The sequence below is a fragment of the Coptis chinensis genome, chromosome 7 (assembly GCF_015680905.1).
Source record: "Coptis chinensis isolate HL-2020 chromosome 7, ASM1568090v1, whole genome shotgun sequence".
Lineage (NCBI taxonomy): Eukaryota > Viridiplantae > Streptophyta > Magnoliopsida > Ranunculales > Ranunculaceae > Coptis > Coptis chinensis.
In genome coordinates this window covers 79,922,697-79,935,020 of record NC_141462.1, presented here as the reverse complement: position 1 = coordinate 79,935,020, position 12,324 = coordinate 79,922,697, and the positions used below count along the sequence as shown (strand labels likewise).

The following is a 12,324-nucleotide window of genomic DNA, read 5'->3' as shown; positions in this document are numbered from 1 at the left end:
ATTCTAACTAGGGAAACCAAAATATATTCAGTAGAAAAAATTGCGGTTTTTTATTTTTTTATTTTTCGTTTTAAGGGCGGCTAGTTTAGCAAACCAGCGCGCGCTCTGTTTCATTTCTATTTAACCTAATTTTTTTTCAAACTAATTAACTCTTATATTAATAATCAGGAAGTCACATTATAAGAGATTTTGTAAACTTGGTAAAATCACTTTTTACGTGACATTGAATACATAGATATTACATCACTTTATAAGTGACACGGTGAGTGACAACACCTTTAAAGTGATGTTGAATACATAGATATTATATCACTTTATAAGTGACACGATGAGTGATGTAATAAAGTGTTACTACATCACTATCACGACATCACTTATTAAATGATGTTGTACAACTCTACTACATCAGCTTTTGAAATAAGTGATGTTAAAAAAAAATTGTGATAATTATTACATCACATGCTGAGAAAAGTGATTTCATAATTTTCTTATGACATCACTTCACTGAAAGTGATGTAAAATTAGTGATGTCATATGTTATATTTGTTGTAGTGAACCTCTGGTCTTTGAGTAAGAACTACAACATATTGGTTGTCGCATTAATCAATACTTGCACTATGCCCTGATAGGACTACAATGCTTAACTTTTTCTAGGCACGTCTTCTAATGCCATTTTCGCTTTCTTCAATTTTCAAATTATTTTCAGGCCAACAATCTTCAAATCAACACTTTGTATATTAAAGAAATAAAACATGAAATTCACAACGGGCCAACCAGTACTGACAATTCTCTCACTCTCGAAAGCCTAACACCAACCCATTTTTCTCATGCCATCCCGACAATTTTCTCGAGCCTCTCTCTTCCAAAAGAGATAACACCACCCAAGTTACCCAGTACAATCCGAAAAATTTATATCTTATTTTCATACTCATATGCTCGACCAAATAGTTAAGGATAAGATGCAAAATAAAATAAAATTATACAACCTTTCTCTATAGAAGGCATTTGAAAATTTGTTGTCGTCGTTCATCCAACCCCACCATAAGTATGTATACTATTGCCTTTATATACAACGAATTTTCTTTACGACTCCACCACTTTGTTTCGGTTATCAATAAATTCAAATTCTAAATTTAATAGTCAAACTAACAGATGCGGAGAAGTTGCGCTTACTATTGATATCAAAAGAAAAGAGTACAGAACAATACACAAGAAAGCCTTTATATACAATGTATTTTGTTTACTACCCCACTACTTTTTTTCGGTTATCAAAAAATTCAACGTCTAAATTTAATAGTCAAACTAACTGTATGAAAAAGTTGCGCTCACTATTGATATATATATATATATATATATATATATATATATATATATATATATATATATATAAAGATTACAAATCAATACACATGAAAAACAATTGACACTGTTATGATATAACCCATTGTCTGACTAAACTCAATATTTATAAAGAAGTCCATTCAATTCTTTGAATGACAAAACTTGGTTTACTATATAAATAGTATATTGAATATTAGTTGAGATACACCAATGTGTTTGAGATTTATATACAACGAATTTTGTTTACTACCCCACCACTTTTTTTCGATTATCAATAAATTCAAATTCTAAAGTTAATAGTCAAACTAACTGTACGAAAAAGTTGTGCTAACTAATGATATTAAAAGAAAATAGCACAAATCAATACACATTAAAAACAACTGACACTATTATGATATAACCCATTGTTTGACAAACTCAAAATTTACAAATCGAATTCTTCGAATGACAAAACTTGGTTAACTATATAAATAGCAACTTCAATACACTACAACAAATGACCTTTTTAGCGACAAAAGTTTTAGCGACGACAGGATATCGTAGCCAATGATTGCTTTTGGCGACGTTTTCAATCGTAGCCAATACTATTTTGACTTGCTTCTGAAAAATATTTTTACTGACGAGTTTTAGCGTTGGAAAAAGTTGTAATCGTTATTAGTTGAACAAAAATATAGTTTTAGCAACGTATTCAACGTTGTAAATTGATTTTTATATTTTAGCTACGTTTAGGAGCGTTGGTGATTGTATTTTAGTACCGACGTTATTTGAAATTGTTGCTAGTAATGGGGTTTCAACTACACAATAATACACGTCACTAATTCACTTGATATTAGGGACAAAATTATCGTCGGAAAATATCAAATTAGTTTGGTGAACAAAATTTTTTTAGTTACGGGCTCTATTTTTAAGCTAAAGCCCGCTTTATTTTTTTTAGCTATTGCGCCCATTAAGAAAATAAGGAAATTAAAATGGAAACCTAAGTTTCACCAAAATAGAAAACTAGAAAAGAAAACAAAATAAATAAATAAAAACACGTCTCTTTTCTCTCCTTCTCCCACACCTCCATCTTTCTCTCTACTGAATTACCCTTTTCTCACAGCCCACTCAATCAAATCAATACACCAACACCGGCGAAAGGTGACGCGATGTCTATCTTAACAAGCTGAACCCATATGTTTTTTTTATTTGTAACCTGATAAAGATTGCGTTTGTAGGTTCTCATACGGAGATAGGAGCTCTCAGCCTTACACTAACAAAAGGTGCAGCGTTGAAATTAAGGTACCCCCCCCTCTCTCTCTCTCCCTATATGAATTCCATTAAGTCTATGTTCATTCAGGTGTGATTGACGACAAATTCTGTGGAATTAAAAAGAGATTGACAGGATTGAGTTTTGAAATTTATTTTTCTTTTGTACTAGTCCGATTAAAACAAAAATATACTGTAGTCATCCCCATAAATCATATAGTTTTACAAACCAGAATTGGAAAGAATGCGGGAGTCTCCAAATTTCTATACTAAATAGAAATGTTTAGCATGTTAATCTATGTTTACATAATAAGGTAAATGGAAATTGAATGAATCTTTCCGATTAAGGCATGAACCATTTAACCATGCCTTTGGCTTCTGGTGACAATGGGATGACTTGCACAGAGAAGAAACACATGATGGATGGAGTGCTATTGTGTAGTTACAGTGATTTTTTTTTTCTTTTCAAAAGTGGGTAATTATTAGTTTGGACTTACTTTAGCGATTGTTATAGAATGATGTTGCCTATAACAACTATACTAAGCCTGTAGAATGGTGCTTTTTTGTATCACCTATACTAAGAAACTTGGACGAAGAGGAAGTTTTGACATACTCGGGGAATAATTTTGACGCCACATTCGACCAAATTTGCTTAGCTGAAATGAAACTATTACTATTACTAGTAGTAGTAGGGGGAGTGATGTCATACCAATATAATTGATTGTTACCATGCTCTCCTTTTACACCTAAGCAAAGTGTTGTTGTCTCCTCTTCTTTTTCCCTCCTCCAGATACTAAGCCAACGCTTTTGCTCTTGATTGCAATATCGGTTCGTCCTTAAGTCCTTAACATTAGCCCTTAAGTTTGGAAGTGTATATAATAAAAAAAGAAATGGTCAAGGATATACAACCATCTTTTGTATTTGCTATATAATATATACAATTATGCATAGTACAAGTGCTGTTGTATTAGAATAATTCTTTTCAGGATAATAAGAACAATGAATTTTGCTATATAGAAACAAATTGTTTCATCTCATTATCTTGATTTTTATCTCTCAAGTAACTCAAGGCTTTTAATTCTCTCTGATTTCTTTGACTAAGCCTAGAAATGGAAATTTGCAAGGTTCTCTGTTCCTTGATCATCATCTTATTTTGACCTTTGTCTTGCCTAAGAAATCCAAATAGTCACGTCTTCTGATTCAGCTTTGGTAGCCTATATAGTTGCTTGTATTTGTTTGGAGAACCTTTTACTCTCTCACATTCCTTGTGACTTGAAAAAATTTGAATTGTGTTCGCATACTATAAATACAAATAAAATTACCTTTTCTCCACCTCTGTCTTGATTAATTGTTTTTTTTAAAAGCTAACCTCTTTTCTGGGTTCTTTCTTTACCCTTTTTGCTTCTTTAACTTCGTTTATAGTAAGTTTTTGTGCTGTCTTTGTGTTCAATTCCCATATTGTTCATTTTTTAAAACTTGTTATTGCTAGGAAGTAAAGCAATGTAAAAGTCTGTATGCTTGATTCCGTTGCTTTTAAATATATTTTTTTTTTCTATATGCATGTTTAACTATTGTCATCTATTTTCAATTTATCTAGAGAAAAAATTTATCTAAAGGTATATGATATTGACATTTTCTTTATATCGAAAGTGGCTATATTGATCCCCAAAAGTCTACAAGGTTGCATATGAATTATTGATGTATTTAGATTATGCTAGTATAATCTATTTCTTTTAGGAAAATGTTAATTCTATATGAGAGTGTCTTTCTCTCTTTGATTTTGTATGAAATTGTATTACCTGCTTTTATCTTCACACATTTCATCTTTCGTGTTCATATGGGTAGTGTGTCCCTTTCTTTTGGTGTCCGCTTTGCTAAAATAATTCATGACCTACTTAGTTCAAACTTCTCACATTAACTTTCATACGTATTGCTTTCTTATTTTTCTCTTAAATTTTTGCAAGTCTTATTTTTTGCTTTCACCTTTTATTGCTTTCTTGATTGTTCTTAAATATTTTTACAAAGTTTTGTTTAGTTTGTCTTGCTCAATGATTACTAGTGAAAGGAGTATGTTCTATGTTTGTGACATAATTTATATGTTGAAAGATAAATTATTTCTTGCAGTTTTGATTTTTTGCATGCATGATTATATACTAGGATTCATTTTAATTCTTGGGTATGATAAGTTAATTCGTTAGATATATATGCTTAATGGATTTGTGAGTCTCTTTAGTTAATCTGAATTGTCAAGACGCTTACATAACTTAACAAGATTATATTGACCCATTTTCTTCCTCAGAGGCACCTATGAGTTAGTTTCAGAATAGTCCGATTAGTGACGAAGTTATTGCAAGTTTATCCGAGGTCCGATAGCATCCTAGTATTTGTTATTCTTAAATGAGTTTAGTAATGGAGTTTGAATCCGGTGCCTTGAAGTACATGTCGTAGCAGCCTCATTTTTGCTTCCTATATATTTGGCATGTAGTGAGAGGGAAATAGCTTGTTTTAGTCCCACACCATGCTTTTAGAACCTTGTAACATACTAGAAAATCAATAGGTGAGAAATACCAACAAAACCACGACCTTTACGTTTAATTTAGAATGTGATATGTTAAATAGGCTCACACATTTAAATCCTCGAGTCATAAGGAGACAATATGGTTAATGTGGAAAATGTTGTGAAATGCATGGTGTTTGTTGTTTATTTATTATTTTTTAGTTAAATGATCATTTTGTCTAATGAATTTTTAATAGGAACAAATATGGATAAGAGTTGGTTGAATATGCCACATAGGCCTATTCAATATGCCCAAGGTATTAGGGATTTTATTGCTCTTGCTGCAGGTAGGGCCCGTTGTCCATGCAAGAAGTGAAATAATAGGATGTACCGACACTTCCAAGAAGTAAAAGATCATTTGTATGATAATGGTTTTGACAAAGATTATACTTCTTGGATATACCACGGAGAACCTTTAGACGTGGCAAGTGATGACGACGATGATGATACTGATTTAGGTGGTGAAGGTGTACGCTATGATGGTTTGGATGACATGCTTGAAGATGTGAGACAATCAACACACAGAGACAATCAGGTGTCAGACATCCAACATGGGGAAGCTAGTAGTAGTTACATACCCGATGCAACTGACAGGGGTGCATTTGCTGGCCATCATAATACGAGTGATGGAAATACAATGTCATTTGATAGACTCTTAAACGGCTAACGCGTCAACCTCTCTATCCGGGTGTGAGAAATATATACGTTGGATTTTCTCATGAAGATGTTCCATTTGAAGATAATTAATCGTTGGAGCAACAAATCTTTTGACATGGTCCTTGCGTTGGTTAAAAAGCACTACCTGCAGGTGAGAGGCTCCCAAAATCTCACTATGAGGCTAAGCAATTACTGCGGGATCTGGGCCTAGGTTATATCTCAATACATGCATGCCAATATGATTGTGCGCTCTTCTGGGGGACAGAGAACAAGGATCTTGAAAATTGCCCTGTTTGCAATGCATCGAGGTATAAAATTAATGAAGGTAAGACTAAAAAAGTACCCGTGAAAGTATTACGGTATTTTCCACTTAAGCCAAGACTTCAGCGGTTATTTATGTCGAGGATGACCGCTGAGGACATGAGATGGCACAAGGAGAAGCGAGTTGGGGAGGAGAATATACCGACATCCTGGCGATCTGAAGCTTGGAAAGAGTTTGACAAGGAACATCGGTGGTTTTCTAGTGATCCCCGCGAATGTCCGTCTTGGCCTAGCAAGTGACGGGTTCAACCCTTTTTCCCGACATGAGCAAGTATCTATAGCATGTGGCCGATCGCTTTTATGCCGTATAATATGCCCCTTGAAATGTATGAAGGAGCCGTTCATTTTCATGTCTCTCCTTATCCCGGGCCTAAAGCTCCACCGGAAATGACATTGATGTGTATTTACAGCCATTAATAGAGGAACCGAAAAATTCGTGGGTACATGGTGTGGATACATACGATGTCGTGAATCTAAACAAACATTTCGGTTGCACATTGCATTACTATGGACTATAAATGACTTTCCTGCATTTGCTAATTTATCCGGTTGGTCTACAAAAGGCAAACTAGCATGTCCAACTTGCAACAAGGATACATGTTCTATGTACTTGAAAAATGGCAGGAAGTTATGTTATATGAACCATTGTAGGTTTTTGCAGCCACGACATCCTTTGACAAAGCGTGCTAGGCAGTTATTCAGTGGAAACAATTGGAGCAGGTTGCCTCCTAACAAGTTAAGCTGGGGAAGATGTGTTAAAGCGGTTAGAACATGTTGAGGAACAAGGGTATGGAAAGCATCCGTAATACAAGAAGAGGAAGCGTCATCGAGATTGAGTTGAACTCGACAAAGCATAGCATATTTTTCGATTACCCTATTGGCGCATACCCTTTAAATTACCCCACAACATTGATGTTATGCACAATGAGAGAAGAATATTTGTGAAAGTATTTTAGGGACATTGTTGAACCTAGATGGGAAGACAAAAGATTCAGCAAAAGCTTCGGTTGGATTTGGCCAATTGGGTATTAGACAAGAGTTGCATCTAATTCCAAGGGGTAATAAATTTGTTGTACCCCCGCATGTTATACATTGTCTCTTCTTGAAAAGAAGGATTTTTTTGAAAGTGGTTGAAAACGGTGAAGTTTCCGGATGGTTATGCATCAAACATTTCTCGATGTGTAAATGTTTGATCGCAAAGTACATGGATGAAGAGTCATGATTGTCATGTACTTTTACAACGAAGTTCTCCCAGTTGCACTTCGTGGTTTTTGGCTAGTGCGTATCTTCTCGCTTCTAATTGAACTAGGATTCTTCTTTAGAGAGCTTTTTGCAAAACGTTAAAAGTAGAATTACTCGAGAAATTGGAAAAGGACATTGCAGTTGATACTTTGTAAGCTCGAATTGATTTTTCCACCGGCATTCTTTGATGTCATGGTCCACTTGGCAGATCCACTTGCCTCGTGAGGCAATAGTTGGTGGACTGCACAATACCGTGGATGTATCCTATTGAGAGGTGATGTTCATAAACTATATTCTACTCATTTTTGTGCTAAAATACTATCATACTTTGATACCTCATCTAACTTTACTTATATAACACTTTATCGCAGATTTCTCAAAACTCTCAAACAATATGTTTATAATAGGGCACACCCGAGAAGGTTCCATTGCGTAAGCCGCACATTGACTCTGAATGTCTCACTTTTTGTTCAATGTATCTCCAAGGAATTGAAACGCGGTTCAATCGTGAAGATCGTGAACTTCACGGTGGTCAAGTGAAACAAACCAAGGGGTTACATGTTTTCTCACATAATGTTAGACCATTGGGAGCTCTCGAATTATATAACAATGAGTTCAAAGGATTTCAACAAGGCTCGATATTATGTGTTAAACAATTCAGAAGAAATATCATCATATTTAGAGTAAGTGTCTTTTCCGATTAGATGTGTAAAATTGGTGTAGATTGTGTTAAATCAATCCTTAAAGATAATAATACTCATTTTGCAGTGAGCATATGGTTGAGCTACAAAAGCACAGCTCTCCGTGATTTGGAAAAAGGCGGGGAACAACATTTTCTTTGAATGGTTCCGGCTCGCGTAAGTGTTAAATTAAGTTGACATGTAGTTAGGTTCACTCGATTACAAAAAGATCTTAAATTATTATTAATTTTTTTTCCCATTTGATAGATGGAACAATTGTACTATGAGAAATCTCCCAAGGCAACCTGATGATTTATATTCACTATCATGCGGTCGATAATCGTGTGACTCGATATAGTGGTTGCATTATCAATGGAATTAGGTTTCATACCAAGGATCGGAGAAAACTTTGGACTCAAAATAGTGGTGTGGTTGTTAAAGGGGATGACCAATCAAATGATATCAACTTTTATGGTGTCCTGGCGGATGTTATAGAGTTAGAATATATATTTGGGAAACGAGTTTGGCTTTTCAAGTGTGATTGGTGGGATGTTAGTAACAAAAAAACAGGAATCCATGTAGATAGATATTTCATTAGTGTTAATGTGTCTAGGAAGTGGTATAAAGATGATCCATTTGTGTTGGCCACACAAACAAGTCAAGTATTCTATGTGGCAGACACCAAATTGCGTGGTGATTGGCAAGTTGCACAGAAGATAGTTCATAGGAACACGTTTGATGTTCTAGAGAAAGAGGAAGAAATCGGAGTACATCAGAATGCTGAGACTTATCAACAAGAGGAGCAACTCATAGTTGATGAAATTCTAAGTGATGAAGTTACGCTTGTGCAAATGAATAGAGATGATGTGAACCTAGATGAGGCTGAAGAGGTTGATGCAAATGAGGTCTTTAACAGTATTGTGGACGCTAACCAGACTAACGATACAATTATGACCAATGACTATGACATTGAAGAAGATGATACATTGATAGAATATTGTACTGAAGAGGAGATTCTTTCGAGTGATAATGATACTGATATTGATTAATCATAATCAATGTAAAAGCTTGTTATTTTTCTTCTATAAAAATATATATTTCTCAAATACTTATAAATGTATATCACACATTCATACTTGTAGGCTTCGTTTTTATTGCCTTTTGATATTGTACTCTTCTTACTCTTCTTTTATTGCCTTTTGTTTAAAAGTATTGTACTCTCTAGCGTCCACTTTGTGTTTCGTGTTAGTTGTCAGTTCTTAACTATGTGTTAATGGCCACATTTGATGGTTCATAACATGCCTTCTCTCTTTGTTATGGTATCTCTACATTTTTTGTGTTTCGTGTTAGTTGTCATTTTTTTTGTCCTTCACTGGACTAGTCCGTTAAAGCTATAATGGTTCTAACATTATGTGTTGTCTTACTTCTGTTGATGTTTTTTACTAGTAGCAACACCTCATAGTGTGCACATGTGGCAATACATGATATATTGTGTTTTTCTTACTATATATAAGCTCGTGAGCTCGCGTTTTATTTGGTCATATCGATCCTCATAGTGTGGCATTCATGTTTTATTTGGTCATATCCGATCCGATAAAAGCTCGATTCAGATATAACTCTAATAAATGAATTGTGGAATATGGTCCATCACTTCACATCTGAATTGCTGTATCTTGGTAAGTTCCCTTTTTGCCATTGTTCTAAGATTTTTTAGTGCAGTCCGTGTTTACATTTTTTTCCTAGAATTTTGGATAATAAACTTGAGATGAAAGTCTCACGTTCTGTTTTTAGCAAATGATTTACTCCTAAAAATAATGTGCGTACAAGATACAGAGATGATATCTTTAAAATGTTAACAATATAACTCATTCTCAATGGGGATTTGTCGATAATGCATATCAAGAGTGGCATCTCTATATTTTGTTTCAAGTAGTGACTTTAATAGGTGTCGTAGTTATTGCTCAAGGGATAGATGTGATCTGGTTTGGGGAACATAACACTGCATGCCAACGGCAAAGATTTATACTACTTTTATAAGCATATATTTCAAGATGGGTAAGGACGAAAGCTTTGGGTTTGTTTCGCGGAAATGAAAGAGAAGCATTGCAACCGCGTGTTCACATACACGAGTTGATAAGGGGGCTTGGGACGGCAAGAAGGATTGAAGAGGCATATGGTATGTTTTCAAGATCGCGAGAAGATGGGTGTAGACTAGATGTGGTGCTAATGAACAACGTAATCAACGCGTCTTTGGCGTAGGGCAGGTCGTTTGGGGATGCTATGAAGGTGTTTGAGGACATGAGATCCTTCCGGTGCTCACCTAATGTCGTGACATACAACACTATGATTAAAGCTTTATTTGAGTCTAAGGCTCCAAAGATTATCACGAAGTAGCATCATGGCTTGAGAAGATGAAAGAGAATGGAATCACGCCTAGTGATTTTACATATTCAATTCTTATTGATGGGTTTTGCAAGACAAATAGAGTAGAAAAGGCTTTGTTTCTTGCTTGAGGAAATGGATGAGAAGGGTTTCCTCCTTGTCCATCCGCCTATTGCGGTCTTATTGATGCTCTTGGGAAAGCAAAACGATACTGGCCGCAAAATGAGTTGTTTTGGGAATTAAAAAAGAGAACTGTGGCTCTTCAAGCTCTCGGGTATATCTTTGTAATGATCAAACACTTTGGAAAATGTGGGCCTTTGCTGGGTGATGCTATAGATCTTTTTAATGAAATGAGGAAACTTGGATGCAGTCGATGTGTATGCTTACAATTCCCTTATGTCGGAATGGTTAGAGGTGGCATGATAGATGAAGCCCATTCTTTGCTTCAAACAATGGAAGAAGAGGGTTCGTTCCGGATATAAACTCACACAATATCATTTTGTATGGGTTGGCAAGGTCAGGCGTCCCAATCGAGCAATGGAGATGTTTATGAAGATGAAAAATGCAAACATTAAACCGGACTCGTATCCTACAAATACGTTGGTCGCCTTTAGTCTTAGTCGGGCTTGGCATGTTTGAGGAGGCTGTGAGGCTGATGAAAGAGATGAGTTCAAACGGATTTGATTATGATCTTATTACTTACTCATCGATTTTAGAGGTTTGTTGGAAAGATTGACGACATACGCTGTAACGATTGAGTTCCATAAGGATGACTGGTATGATACTATGATGATTATGATCTTAATGCTCCTTTGCCTACCTTTGTGTGGTTAATGAATGTTAAGTTGCTTTTCAAATCTCTTGAATGGAACTTTGAGGATGATTAACTTGCTTTTTGTCCAAATCGAACATGCAAAAGCGAGATGTTAAGGAGCTACACATTACAGACGGACCTCGCAGATTAATGCGGGTCCCCGGAATGCGAGAGTCTCTTCCTCGGCATGCGGTGTTATGTTCGTTGACAAGCGAGTCTCTTCCTTTGGCACGATTAATGCGGGTCCCTGGAATCAAAGCAGCTTCTCGGGGTCGTAGCTAGTATGAGTCTGACAGTCCTTACTTCGGGTTGCTTCCATGGATTTACAGCCAGTAAGAAAGACCTCTCTCTCCCAGCCGATTTATTTGCTTTTTTTTTTATGTAAATGTCGGATCGCCCTATCACGTAAGGTGGTGACATCTTCAAGTCCTTGGCTGGAATGCCCAACAATTATCTGTTGACATGGGCGAGAGAGTGACTACAAGCCTGCTCAGACTGTCCAGTGAGGGGGCCTTGCCTTCCCTTTTGTTCTTTCTTTATCGTTACCACAGTAGGTTAGGTTATGTCTTTATCAATTTTGTTTGATCGATGCGATGAAGGACAGGCTTCTCGGATCTAACTCGGCTTCAGACCTGGTGATTTCTTGCTTTAATTTGCTTAGAGCTCCAGAACCTACTCCTTTGCTTTCTTGAATACCTGAATTGAACCACTCGCTATCATGAGCTTAGTTGAGTCCCTTGCGTCGGGTTTGGTTGTTCGCCGATTCGCAATTCGTCATGAGCTATAAAGCCTTTTGAACCTAATTCAGGACATAAAGTCTTATCGATATTTACGGTACAAGCCCCAGAACGCAAAAAAGGTCGGCCCACTCTTATCCTAGTAGCCGCATCATCTCTTCACTAATTGCGCCTTCTTATCGATAGTTCTTCCGGCTTAGTCCATCCATCGGATCTTTTCACAGACCTTGTGAAAGATTATGGGAAGCTTTTAGGGTCGTGCCTCTTCGTTTTGGTTGGCGATTGGCCATAGGGGAGTAGAGATCAACTGATCATCACCCCTTGTATCGTCTTTTCGGGTAAACCGCT

The 12,324-nt window shown here is 36.0% G+C and overlaps 1 pseudogene; it reads left to right on the top strand.

Moving 5' to 3' along the window:
* The first annotated feature begins 5,468 nt into the window (after positions 1–5,468).
* Positions 5,469–11,161, top strand: LOC147489186 (uncharacterized; annotated as a pseudogene).
* Positions 11,162–12,324: the final 1,163 nt, after the last annotated feature.